At 43.4% G+C, this 13,840-nt stretch overlaps 1 protein-coding gene across 8 annotated transcripts in view; it reads right to left on the reverse strand.

Moving 5' to 3' along the window:
* ACSL1 (acyl-CoA synthetase long chain family member 1) overlaps positions 1 to 13,840 on the reverse strand; it is a 511,045-nt gene that overhangs the window by 323,054 nt on the left and 174,151 nt on the right. Inside the window, exon 1 of one of the 8 annotated variants that reach the window (XM_078678023.1) lies at positions 10,221 to 10,368. The exons of 4 other annotated variants lie outside the window; for them this stretch is intronic. The gene's annotated coding sequence lies outside the window, so the exon portion shown is untranslated. Of the gene's footprint in view, positions 1 to 282; positions 420 to 7,468; positions 7,649 to 10,220; positions 10,369 to 13,840 lie in introns of those variants that run through there. 3 more of the 8 variants (XM_078678019.1, XM_078678027.1, XM_078678021.1) reach the window with 3 other exon arrangements.

A 13,840-nucleotide genomic window follows, 5' to 3' on the forward strand; every position in this document is an offset into this window, starting at 1 on the left:
CGTGGCTAACAAGTTAGGCGTTTTCCAAAAGAAGGCACCACCTGCCAAACTTCAGGTGCGTGAAGCTAACAAGATCTATGCAAGGAAGAGTCACTTTGCTACTGCACGCTGCCGCGAGACTATAAAACAGTGAGCACACAAGCAAGTTAGGTCGCTGGGGAGTTAATAAAAAAGTATGTCTCGACAGTGTATGTTTGGCCTCATTAATGCAGACATGGCATCCGCGCAGAAGCAGGAAATCTGAGAGTACTGAATTACATTTCACTTTACACCATATTTTACACGAGAAACAGACTACGGTAATTCGGCACAGCACACCGATACTTGGGAATGACAGCCGAGATTTCCTGAAGTCAAATGCAGGCCACTGTCCGCGTCGGAGGTCTGGCGCGTGGCAAGGCAGGCTGAAAGGAACAACCATCCGAGCTAGTCTAAAGCACTCACCACCTGCTCCTCCCGCGGCTGAATGAAGCGCAAGCAGTAAGCCGAGAACCAACCACCGAGGGGGGAGTGGGCAAGAGTCCCGTCAGCCCGCGCCTCCACTGCAGCCAAGGTCTACAAGGACAGAAGTCACGTGCGGAAACAAATTACTACTGCCCACTAGGCTAAAGGTAACTCGCAGACATCACAAGGCGCACCGGAGGGGTGAAGGGTGGCAGGCCAATGGCCGGCGAGCGCCCGGTCCCTCCACCACCCCAGGGAAAGGCGCAAGAAAGCTGGGTTTGTTTCAGAAACTGACAGTGACATTCTCCAGCGTGCTCCCTGCCTGCGGCTGGCTAAAATCTGCACACAAGCCAGGAAATCCACGCGCCCACATTAGGCTTTCTCCAAGCAGGGTCATGGCCAGGCGTGAAGGGTCCTAGTCTCTCCGTCAACCATTATTTTAATCCAAGGAACTGATCTTTGAAGACGTTAAATATATAGGTAACAGGGGGTGCTAATCCGTGTCCCAATCTCGGTTTGCCAAGGTCATTTGACGCAATCGAGGCATGGGCTGCTGAAAAGTCTCACTATGGTCTGGTTTCTGTCCTTCCTACAACTTCGAATAATCTTTGGGAAACATACTGTATCCGTTCAGCTGCATCTCTAAAATGCTCCAGCAGCGGATCTGAAACCAGTACTTCCAAAGGAATAGTTCCCGTGAGTTTATTATTGCACCTTTAGATAATGTGATCAAGGCCCGAGAGAGTCACAGCACTTTACAGCTGCGATATTAAGTTAGTAGACTATATGAAGGAGACACATAGAAGCAACTGCAGACACATCAGTTCCCGTCACATGGATTAATTAAATAGTAAGGACATAGCCCAAGTATGTAAAGAAAAGAGGGAGCAATCACTCAGAAGGACTAGAAGATAAAGAAACTGCATATAAAATAACGTATGAAGGTAAAAATGGAAAAAAGGTAAAAATGGAACTAACCATTACGAAAAGTCAAGAGACTATGGCTATGATCACAAAACTGATTAGCTAGAACTGTGTTGAAAAGGTCATTAAAAAAAAGTTCAAGTACTTCCATTTTGTGAGAGAATTGCTGGAATGCAGTGCATAGAGGCGTGAATTTCAAATTCTGAAAAAGGGTAGCTTGTACTTGTCTTGAGGTTTGAGAAGAACAGACTGCATGCTGCAAAGTGATCAATGGCCTCACAAATTTGAGATTAATAATCAGGTAAAGGAGTGGCCGTGTGCAAGACTTTGATCTAAGTATTACAAATGTATCATGTTTCCATGAGAATTAATTTGATTGTAAAACATGGGTAACGTTATCTATTTTTTCCCGTGACAAAGAAACTGGTAATTAATGGCTCTTTAAACCATTGAATAGGAATTTTGTTCCTTTGTTGGTAGATTGAAAGATCAATTTTTTAGGAAATAGACTGGAGTAGAAGTAGGAGACGCAGACTCCGACATTATAGACATTACTTTCAAATGGGGATAGCGAGGAAACAGACTTTCACAAACTTGGATTTGTATGTGCTTTAGTAGATGGAGAATACAAGCAAATACATTGTAATTCGGTCTTAAAAATGATTCTAACCTGCATTGGGAAAATATTTTGTTGAACAAAACGGCCTACCAACCTGCCATAACTAGTTTTTAATAAAACAGCAAAACTCAGAAGAAAACTGTCGAGAAACTTTTGGGAGTAGGAGAAATTCCGAAACACTAAATTGAATATCCAGGGCCCATTCTTATAGCAGTTACAGAAAAGGACAGGATTTATAATTTAAGCTGGATAGTGGACAAGAGACTATCGCATCACATACCGGACAACAGATAACTACTAAAGTATTTCTTATTCACACTTTCTGTAGAAGTACCACTTTGTAACAGTTTCCAAGCACTTCAGTAGCACATTTAATGAGGAGCAGTCCGTCAAGCAGTTGGAGCAGGTCATGACAGGTGGTCTTCGTGTTGTGAAGGTAGGACTGACAGGAAGTCAGCCTATATTTGATTTATAGACCACTTAGGCCATGAGAAGTAGGTTTCACCCAAGCTGTGAAGTATCCAGTTTGTGGGGGCTGGTGCACCTACATACTCAATGTTGCCACATGGCAAAAACTGTTCCTGTTACCAACCGGAGTGAACCGTAGGCTGTAGTAATAGTCACTTGTGGTTGGGAACATGTTGATCCTTTCCCAGTTACTGTTGTGCACTAGATGTTCAGCAACGTTTTAGTTATTGGGCTGACAAAGGTCACAAGGAGATTCTCTGATCCACATTATTTACCAAAAGGCCCTTTGTACCAGAAAGTGATTCACATAGGACCAGAGTTTGACTCTTTGAGTCCACCCCACAGAAACCTAGTTAGAACCACTCCAAGGTAGTTTACTTACAATATACGGGAAGGTAAGCCCTCTCCTGAACACTTTGTTCTCGCTCTCATAAATTGCATAATCAGCTACTTCCTAAGCAGAGTCCCTGGGCTAGATAATCAGGGAGACGGACCCTTTTAGTGACTCCCAAAATGCACAGCCCAAAAAAAAAGTGTAAAAACAATATGCTACAATCTATATCAAAACAGGAAAGCTTTAATAGGTTTCCTACATTGAAGCAGGTTGGGTTGTAATCTAATGTTTGGTGGTAGAATATGCCATATTTTCAAATACAACTGCAGCTGGGCAGCCCACTGGTCTCAATTTCCCTGAACCTCGGCTGGGGGTGTGTGTGTGTGTGTGTGTGTGTGTGTGTGTGTGTGTGTAGGGGGGGGGGGGCATATTAATTCAATTACTTTCCTGTGAAGGACATTCCAGATTTATCCTAGATCCTGGTCATGTTGGAATATATACAGTAACGGATGAATTACACATTTTAATTGCTCAGATCCAAACATCTGTTTGGAACATGAGAAAGAAAACGCTCATGTGGCTGCCGATTATCTAGAATTGCAACGAATCAACAAGGTAAATGTGTCACTCATCAGCATGAATAGCAAAGATCTAACCTTGCTTTGACTCCTCTCCTGGGACTCTTCAAACTTAACTTCTAGCAATTAGAACTTCCCTGTATGCCCTGGGATTCTCTATTAGTTACGGTCTTCTTTTTTTCTCCTTTTCTTTCTGCTCTTCCTTTTTGTTTTCCTTTTCCTTTCTTTGGTTTTGTTTTTTCTTCCTTGTATCTCTTCCGTATATATTGGTTGTTGCCATACTTTTGTGGTATATTTTCATAATAGTACAATTAAGTAAATCGATAATGTGCTGTTTTGTATACTTTACCAAACATGTTTTTTTTACCGTTTGTTTTATTATGAAAAATCCAATAAAGTACTTGAGATAAAAAGAACTTCCCTGTATGAACTTTAATGCCCAACACTATTCTAACCATTTAACTTATTTTTGTTTGGATGGAGGTTTTAGGATTTTCAAATATGCCAAAATGTCAAAAGCAAATACGGTCAGTTTGTGTTTCATCCCACCAAATGGAATCAATGTTGAATGCTTGGCCTTTGACTAGATCGTAAGCAAGATACAACAATGAGCATCTATTGCATTCCTAAAAAAAGTAGACTTTGAGAATAGTGTTATATATATATATATATCATGTTTGCCTCGGGTATGGTATCAGTCTATCATTAAGTTTATAAATCTGTCCCCTACTCCAAATTTCAGATCTTTCATAAGTAAGCGCCAGAATTGGAAGGATTCTTTGATGTACACCAAAAACGTGGCAATTAAAAAGGTGGTTTCTATCTACTACTATTTAAGATACTGTATGAGACATAGTATGCGAGGGAGGAAATTGCAAAGTTCAGCATTGTTGCCTCATCTGTCAAAGGTTGTGGATAAGACCATACTTGTCTGCAGACTCCCTGGACATGCCCCAAATTACAAGTATTTTGAGACGACGTTTGAGCAACACAGTCTAATGTGCTGGGGTAAGATATTTGGTCACTGATGCAATGCTAGGTCTAGACAGGAGGCAAGAATTATCTAGAGACACTAACATTGCACAGCTGTTGGGCATAGAGACATAATGCAAGAAAGGGGGCAACATTGTGGTCCCTTAGAGTCTTAGTGTTCAAACATTAATTGGAGTATAGGAACGCAAGGGGTGGTATATAATGGTAAGGGATGAAAGTTTTTTTGAATTGGGGCCACTGTGCACTGCACTTTGCGGTAGATTGGCTCCATGGGGATGGGTTTTTTGTACCAGAGGTCCAGAAACCGTCCTACATCAATAGGAGTGAAGTCAACACACAACAAATGTTTGATTGTCTGAGTTACACACTACTAATGGCTCAATTTATAGCAGATACACTAATGCAGCATTGTACTCCTTATTGTGTTTAATGTTGTAACATTTTCACCCTTTAGAAAATACAAATGAAACCAAAAGGTATAGTATTTAGGAACAATTACTAAATGCTTTTAGCCTATGGTGAAATATTAACTTGGTCTGAATAAGAGCACAAACTGCAAAAATTAAGGTGGCATCCAAACTGTTCCCGGAACTGCAGAGGGAAAAATACATCAGGCTTTCCATAAGTTAAAATGCTTCTTTACTGATTGACATGTTTTGGGAGTGTTGGTTATGTGGAAATTTGAGGTGGCAAATGTGAGTAAGCAGTTGCCTCAGCAGCATCAAGAGCAATACATACACAGACAACACAATTCGATCTGGAGAGGTCTACCATTCAGGACACTCAACTGCCACAATATCATTCCGAACTGGATGCCCACGGCTTCCTTAAAACTAACCAAAATACGGAATTTCTTCCTTTCCCCAACATTAACAATTAAATTAAAAGGGTAGCTCTCAGAAATTAAGTTTAATGTCTAACAAATGCAAAATCATCTCGTCTCATCCTGGATAAAGACCTCTCAAATAAAACATATTGCCAAGAAAAAGGGACATCATGGTACCAACTACATCACCAGGGAAACCAACTACTTCCATGAACCTTACTTCTGAACAATCCAAGCGTTCACTCTTGCACCTAGACAGAGGCAATAGCCTCTCTGTAGTCACCGTAACAGCACCCAGTCGCCCGTGAAAAGCATCCTTCATGCAGCAGCACAGAAAAGTCCTAAAAACTGAGCAAATGCTTCAACCCTGGATGGCATTACATTGGCCCCCTCTTCAAGGCTGCATCATCTGCAGTATACTGGGGTGGTGAAGCGAGCTAAAGAACGATTAAGGATTCAACCCAGATCTGTGACTTGGGGTGTCTGTCTGAAAAGTTTCAGCACTCCGTCCATCATTTCCTTGTGTTTGCTGAGCAGAGTAATGTACAAGGATATCAGGAACAGCAACCCTAAATAGCTGTCAGAGATTAATTATCCCAGGTGGGCACCACCACGTTACAAGCCAGGACATCGCTAAAGTGAAAAGAAGAAGAAAAAAAAAAAAAAAAAAAAAAAAACCACTGACAGAAGCAGGGCTCGAGTCGGGGTACCACGCGGGTGGACGGCATCCCCCCCTCTTATTTTACCGGGTTTTTTCTGGGTGGACGCCGTGCCCCCTGGCCAAATGCTGGACTTTCAATGATGCGTTACTTGCCCGCACGGCCGCCCCGTCGATTTTCCTTTACCCAGTGACTCGAGAGATCCATGCGATTGGAATTTTACCTGCATTATTACTATTATAATATTATGCATAACGCAAAGCAAGGAGAGTTGCAAAACCAGGACTGGCTGACATCGCCCACATGACCGTGGAAAACTTGAGAGCTCAATAACTGGAGCAAATGGAGCCACACATTCACTCTTTGGCCTCTCTGGTGCGAGATCGAAGCTCATTCAGAACGCTGCTCACGGCCTGGATTCTCTGATGCAATCGCATCTAAGGGGTGAGCGAGGAGAGGCAATGAGTGATGGTGCAAGCCACCTTTCGCGATTTCACTTACGGTGACACCTAACTTGGAGCGCTCCCCCACTTTTTTTTTTTTTTTTTGGACTTGTGCCCTGGACAGAAGCCTTCTCCATCTAGGTTTCCACGACAATCTACATTTCCATCAACTTCTGAGCTGCTACAACCCTTCAGCAAAACGTAAAGGAGCTACCTTTTCAGAGAGCAGTACATTGCTATACAATACGTCTGACCATTTGCATACATCCTACTTTACTGTAAACGATCCCGAATTGCACCTCCAAGCTCCGTTGCTCTCTGCCTACTGTTTCACGCTTTACAAATATCTATATGCACAAGCACTGGCTTCTCGGGCACACATGAAGGCCTTGAGGCGCAAGAGAAGAGCGAGGGAGGCAAACAGATGTGCGGCATGTGCTTTTCCCCACGGTTGTGCATAGACACTACCATCACATGCAGGGCACAGAAGATTACATTAAATATTTACGGTATATTTTGCATCTCCCTTGAGATTTACATTATGTTCATTGCTCCTTTGTTCATTATGTGTCCCATGATCCACAGAACAAAGACGAAAATTGTGTTGATTCGCGCACCACCAATTGTTCGACACAAGAAATGAAAGCGTTATAAGTAGCATTAACAACAGGTTTGTTCTAGCCTTCGGTAAACATTTGGGAAAGAGTCATTTGGTTTCGGACAGCATGTATTTTCACACTGTTAATCATAAATCGGTGAAGGCAGCGCACAGGCTTATGACAGAATGGGAGCTTACTCGACAAACACCGTCCACATAACATTTCACGTGTATCCTCAAACGGCGAGTGTAAGAATGCGGCAGCCATCACCAAACCGGACTCGATGGAACAGGACATTCTTACAGCTGTGCGCCACTACAATCAATCACTGCGGGGGAACAGGCCGCTCGTGTCTCAGCGGTGATGGTTTGCTACACGTCACGAGCCTCAATAAACACACATACACTGCCACTCTTTCCACTCGCTTCAAGAAAATCAAATACAGAATGCTCTTTTGCAATGTTGTTGTATACTGTAACTGATAAGGACCTCGCAGTCAGAGATCCTTGGAAATTCAATTTTAATCCACATTAAGTTAATTTCTAAAGGCAAAACGGCAATGAAAAGTAGTTTAAAGCTACCTGCTGGGCGAGCGTCTGATCCAAGCACTCGGCGCGCCTGCCCGACGGCGATTAGAACCCCCTGACCCAACTAAAGAATGCACTGACACAAAGCAGCAGCAGACGACCTTCAACCTGAAAAAAACAGAGCCAATGCCAATCAGCACGCTCCTCCTTCCACTGAGAGAGCATTTATCTAACAGCACTTCGCTGCACCAGGCTAAAGGTCATACCGCTACCTGCAGTTGTAATAATAGATGTTTGGGCAGCTAAACAACCCAAAGAGTCGCAAGGTATGCGCGTTTCAGGACTTATTTTTCAGAGACATTTAAAAGTAATTTTCCGGGCAACCAGTGCGTAGCTTGGGCAGTAAGACTGGGGAGGGGCGGTTGGAGGCGAGCTTCAGATTTTAATGGACAGTCACGCCGGGACTGGTAGGTGTACCAACCGAGAGAAATACAAAATGTAAAAAAAAATCAACATGTGTGTGTGTTGTGTGTGTGTGTGTGTGTGTGTGGGGGGGGGGGGGGGGGGGGGGGGGAGGGAAACATTCTGGCTATAACCAGCAAAGAGAAGACTTAACATGGCTACCGGAAGAGCAGAATCCTGCCTGATAGTTTTAGGGAGTAGGTCCAGTGGTGGCTGGTGACATTTGGAATTGGTGAGGCATAAAAGTTAGGAATACGTTTTAAGTAGCAAGCAACCACTACATTTTCGTTTTCTTTCGCCTTGTCATAATTTTAAAAACTGTGCACTCCCTTGATAGGGGGTGCCATCGCACCTATTGGCATAAAATCACAATTACAATTGAAATATGTGACCACTGTCCTGTGCGCTCAGTAGAGAGGCCAATAATTGGATGTCCATGTATTCTGAATACATTTTTGACCCACTGACAAACCCTGTGGGAAACTCTCAATGCCTTTAACCACTGCCCCAGAGCTCTCAATCGTGTAAACAAGTGGTGCCATTCATTTCAAAGTATGCACTGTGCAAGCATAATGTGCTACATGAAAAAGTACAGAAACAAATTCCTGGAGGTAGCTAACATTTAAATATTATTCTGCATATTGAATTGGCACCCATGCAAAACTGATAGCCTACCCAATCGACAAAGTTATTTGGAGACTGCTGATGCCAAAGTCAAGCTGTGGTCCAAAGTCACCCTCGGAGGCTCATGAAGAAGATAGACATGGCCAAGTGAAGATGAATGCAAAATAATAAACTTGCCTGTCAGCCTATCACTCCAAAATCACGGTGCAAAATAATAAACTTGCCTGTCAGCCTATCACTCTAAAATCACGGTGCAAAATAATAAATTTGCCAGTGCAGCACCTGTGACTAAGTATGTGAGCTCTCAGTTTTGGCTTTCGGGGGGTGGGGGCGGGTCGCGGGGGTGGGGTGGGTGTCGGGTGGGGGGGCAGTATTAAAATTAATTTAAATCCTACCTGAGGTCCTGAGCAGGTCCGCGCCGCCCGAGTCTGTTCTGTTGGCGCCTACAGCCCCTCGCAGCCAATCCTGGCGCTGCCAGCAGCGCCAGGATTGTCTCAGGGCACGGCTATTCTTCGCCCGCAGAACGCCCAGAAGGGCTCCTAAGGGGCATGCGCAAACGGGTCAAAACACAAGTGCACATGAGTGGGCACGGTGCGAAAATTCGCCCTCCGTCCCCACTCATGCGCACTTGTGTTGTGCTGCTGCCTGTTGCCCCCACTGTCTGACAATCATGTCAGTCAACATGACGCCAGACTGCCCACCCCATGGGGTGGGCGGTCCAACGTCATGCTAACTGACATGATTGTCAGATCTCCCTCGGGTCTTTGAACTTAAGTAAACTGAATCAGTTTACTTAAGTTCAAAGACGCCGAGGGAGCTGCACGGGCGGGGGGGCTACGACCCCACGCCCCAATGGACGCACCGCGCCTGAGTAGGTTACTACTGTCACCATCTCGGCTTGTGATAGAAGGGCACAATTTAAAAATAAAAATCTACTTCTCCATTGAAGAAACGACAATAAAAAATTACCTGTCCTGGAAAACAAATCAACTGTCCCATTTCGTATCACTGAACGAGGTAAACTATATGGGGATTGTACCATACTGTAGCTCTGATAATGGGGGGATTTTGAACTGTAGAAAGAATGGGATTATGCAGCCTTTGATTATACCACACAGTATATGAAAGGGCTCCATTTAGGTCAGGTCTCCGTATAGGCCCCCCTTTATATTTAGTTTATGTAAATGCCATCTTTAAGAAGCGAGTGGAGGAACAGTCTCATTAAACCAGAGTTCTGGAAATGCCAAATGTCTAACTGCCACAAGACTCCGCTACCTGACTGTGTTGCAGAGCAGTTCATAAGATCCTTCAGCAGACAATTACTGTAAAATACTGACTAGATTAAAAGGGTTTCTTTCTCAGATTGTCACAGTGAGATGACTGGTTTGTCCAAGAGTACATAGTTCCATTACTTGCTAAAATGGACTTATTTCCAAGATCTAAATTAACTGAGAAATTTACATTTTTACAAGTAGACAACCTCTTTTTTTATTCTGACCGGGTTTTGCCATTTTTAATGACCCTTTAAAACACTGGCATGCACCAAACACATTTTCGTGAATAAAGTCTTTAAAAAAAATGGAATTCAAGGCGGGGTCTAAAAGGGCATAACCAGTTAGCAAAACGGACTACCGACATGGGGGTCAGTCTTTTTCCAAGTTGCCAACACTTTTGGATAGATTTCATTTTGAAAGCAAGCTACGGCCGATCTTGCATATACCTCTGTGGTAATTCTTGTAGGCAGAGTGTTTCTTTACAAATGGATGTTAGCAGTTTGAGAACGTGGCAACTCCAACGGTGGGATTTCAGCTCAGCAAGATAAGTGGCTTCCCTTGGAACTATCTAAACGGTTGACTTTTCAGGAAACCCTGTTCAAAACAATTAATCCACAATTCAAGCAACAAGTCAATTTAGGAACAATATCGCAATTAAACAGTCAACAGATAACAGGAATCGGTATAAATCTGAGTAGACCTAAAAAAAAGCACCAGCTGTTCCAATTTTCAATTAGACATGAAGGCAAAGGTATTGCATCTTATAGCCGAAGTTGGGCGGCAGGAGATTGCCTGCCTATAATTAAAGGGAGCATTCTGGGAGGAGTAATAGTAGCCAACATGTTGGTTAACCTTCCCAAGTGGGTACTCATGTTTACCTTGGTATCACTGCATCAATAATGTAAGCGGAGCTTGGAGCACACTTACTTTTACAAAATTCACCCAAACATTACAGCTCTTGTATTAATGAACCAACTCTACAGTCAAGTATAACTCGCACATTTGATTCAATGCGATTCCCGCTTCTGCAGCAGGACACCTCTGCACCTGCAGGTTGGCAAAGAGTTGGTTATGCTGATAGAATTAAAGAGTCTACTTGTACAGTGGATACAATACGCAAAAGGACTTGTTGTCCTTGCCTACAATGAGGCAGATTTCCACACCCCTGATAAGGCCACCCTGACTGAAGAACTGGTTTGTGTAAGGCTAGCTCAGCAGGCAGAGTTGGCCCAAGAACCATAAAGTTACCACAGCCCAGGCAGAAGCAACAAGAGAATCTCTTGCAGCTGCTATAGAAAGGGTGAGCCTGTATGGTTTCTGACCCACCATCATGCTGTAAGAGTTCAGCTTTTTTATAGCTACTGCTTGACCTTCATGCCTGTGATGGGCAGTCTCGAGGAGGTTGTACCAATTCCTAAACGTCAACAATCTTTAAGCATGTGGTACCAAAGATACCATATGCTAAAGTCTCTGTAAAGCCTAGCTCTAAACTGACCAGTTCCCAGTGCCACCCTGTCCCATGGATGCCACTCCATCCTACCTTAATAATGACAGGTAGATCCCAAGATAAAGTTAAAGGAAATAGCAGCTTTGGTACTCTAGCGCTTTCAATCACTTCCGGGACTTCTACAGCACAACAACTCACTTGTGAGGGCTTCAAAGTGAGGGGGTGCCGAGTTTGCAGACAGTCAAAGAGCCAGGTATTGAGGTTCTTCCTGAATTGCTGCAGCGAGGATAGCCTGAGGTGCAGAGGCAGGGAATTCTAGGTCTTTGCAGCGAGGTTGGAGAAGGATCTTCCTCTAGCCATGATCTTGTGGATCCATGGAATGGTGGCCAGGACCATTTCGGCAGAGCAGCGATGTCTGGTGGGGGCGTAGGAGGTGAGGCATTGGTTGGGGTATGAAGGTCCAGTGTTGTCAAGGGATTTGTAGGTGTGCATGAGAAGCTTGAAGGTGATTCTCAGGTCAACAGGTAGCCAGTGAAGTTCTCAGGAGGCCAGTTATGTGGTGGCGACCTGGAATTTTCAGGATGAGTCTGGCGGAGGCGTTCTGGAAGGTCTGAAGTTTTTGGGAGTTTCAAGATGGTGCCAACTTTGAGTGCATTGTCATAGTAGAGTCTGGTCGAGATGAGCACATGGGTGACAGTTTTCCTGTACACAGTGGGGATCCACTTGAAGATCTTCCCAAGGAGGTGGAGCATGTGAATTTGGTGGTCCAGTGCCACGACAACCGATTTTTGGTGCTCAGGTGGTAGGAAAAGGAGAACTTTTGAGAATTTTCAGGATCAGAAAGTAGGAGGATGAGAGATGGTATGTCTGGTCCCTAAACAGGAGGTTGGCATCAAAATAGACATCTAGATTCCTAACTTTTGGGACTGGGCAAGGCTGGAATCCAGGATGAATTCCAAAACGAGAAATCACACCCGAATATAGGTACATACATACATATTAGGCTGGCTACAGAATCTTTTACAGGCATGGAAAATAAAATTAGCATTGCATCCGACAGCAAAACTTTTTCAAATCTGCTGGCACTAGTGGTGTTAACATTTTCATCTATGTCATGCTGTATAATTGAACAGTTGCACAATCAGTGAAGCATCACTGACACTGGTCACAAATTTAGACAAGAATTAGGAGTGCAGTTCAGATGGATATTGAAAGCAGAGTACCTCAATTGGCCTTTTTAGGTCTCCGCTAGAAAGTACATGCGCTGTCTCAAAGACGTGTGGTGTTCAATCTGTAGGCTTCAGCCCGCAGACTTTCCATTTGCTTGCTACATCACTCTCAAGTGACAATACCATGTCACATAATTCCAGTACACTCAATACCACATAATTACTATCAACATATTGGCACTGCACACCATGCCATGTAATTTCACTACATATAACTAAACACCACACAAACCTACGTCACAATTCCACAAACCATTCCAATCTAACCCAAATAATTTCACACCACACACATCCACTCCGTAACACATTTACTAAAGACATTGTCATGGACAACACCAATAGCTCTCAATTGCTGAGACCTATTGGCTTTGCCAATGCTTATTGAAAAGTAGGCTTTCTACGGAATTTAGCTATGAGTGATAATTTTTCCTCGAAAGACTACACCTCTATGTACAACTCAAAATGCCATATGGTGAAATGCCCATCTAACAAAGAAGAAAGCAAATGAGAGATTAATTTAGTGTGTGCATAAACAGTCAAAATTTACCAGGCCCATACTTCTGGCAGAATGGAGGGTTTATTTTAAGGGTTTTTATTGGAGAGAATGTGCTTTTTTGAATTGAGACTCCAAGAACAGATATCACAAGATCCCATAAGAGCACAAGACTGACTATTGGTCTACGCCATCTGATGGTTCTATGAATCTGAGCAATTATTTCCACATGAGTATCTGGAACGCCACTGCTCAGTATAAGCTACTAGCCACATATGTCATTTGAGCACCCAAGACTTGGATAAGGTGAGCTTCACAAATACACATTATGGTAGGAGCACAGGTAGGGGCATATAAAATGGGGAGGGGGGGGGGGAAAATCGAGTTACCACTTTCAAACCTAATAAGTCTATAGAAACGATCAAAACGTTGCTGCCTAAACACAGCACACATGATTGCAATAAAAAATAAAAAATACAAATTAAACCTCCAAGGCGGTAGGAGTCTTGCAGTGGTATTGTGCAAAATGTACAGTCGTTTCAAGGCCTAACATGACCGCCACATTTACAAAAACACGTTGGCGATCCTGGAGCGGTAAACCATGATACACTATGAACAATGTAATCTGGGAATTATTTAAGGAATAAAGTACAGTCTGTCATACATTAAGGGTTTTGCAGGGCACCAAGGAGTTCCATTACCATATGCCCGGAGCCAGATTCCTGTTGGTAGATAACTTTTGCGTTGTCTGGTGTTGTCTGCCCCCATTCAGTCACTGCATTTGGCACTATTGTACTGTTATTTCTGCATATTTAACAGGGCTACATAATGTGAGATGTAATAACTAGACTGCAATAGCTTATCACAATCGAGTTCTGACATCTTTTTTTCATAATC

The sequence above is a fragment of the Lissotriton helveticus genome, chromosome 2_2, assembly GCF_964261635.1.
Source record: "Lissotriton helveticus chromosome 2_2, aLisHel1.1, whole genome shotgun sequence".
Lineage (NCBI taxonomy): Eukaryota > Metazoa > Chordata > Amphibia > Caudata > Salamandridae > Lissotriton > Lissotriton helveticus.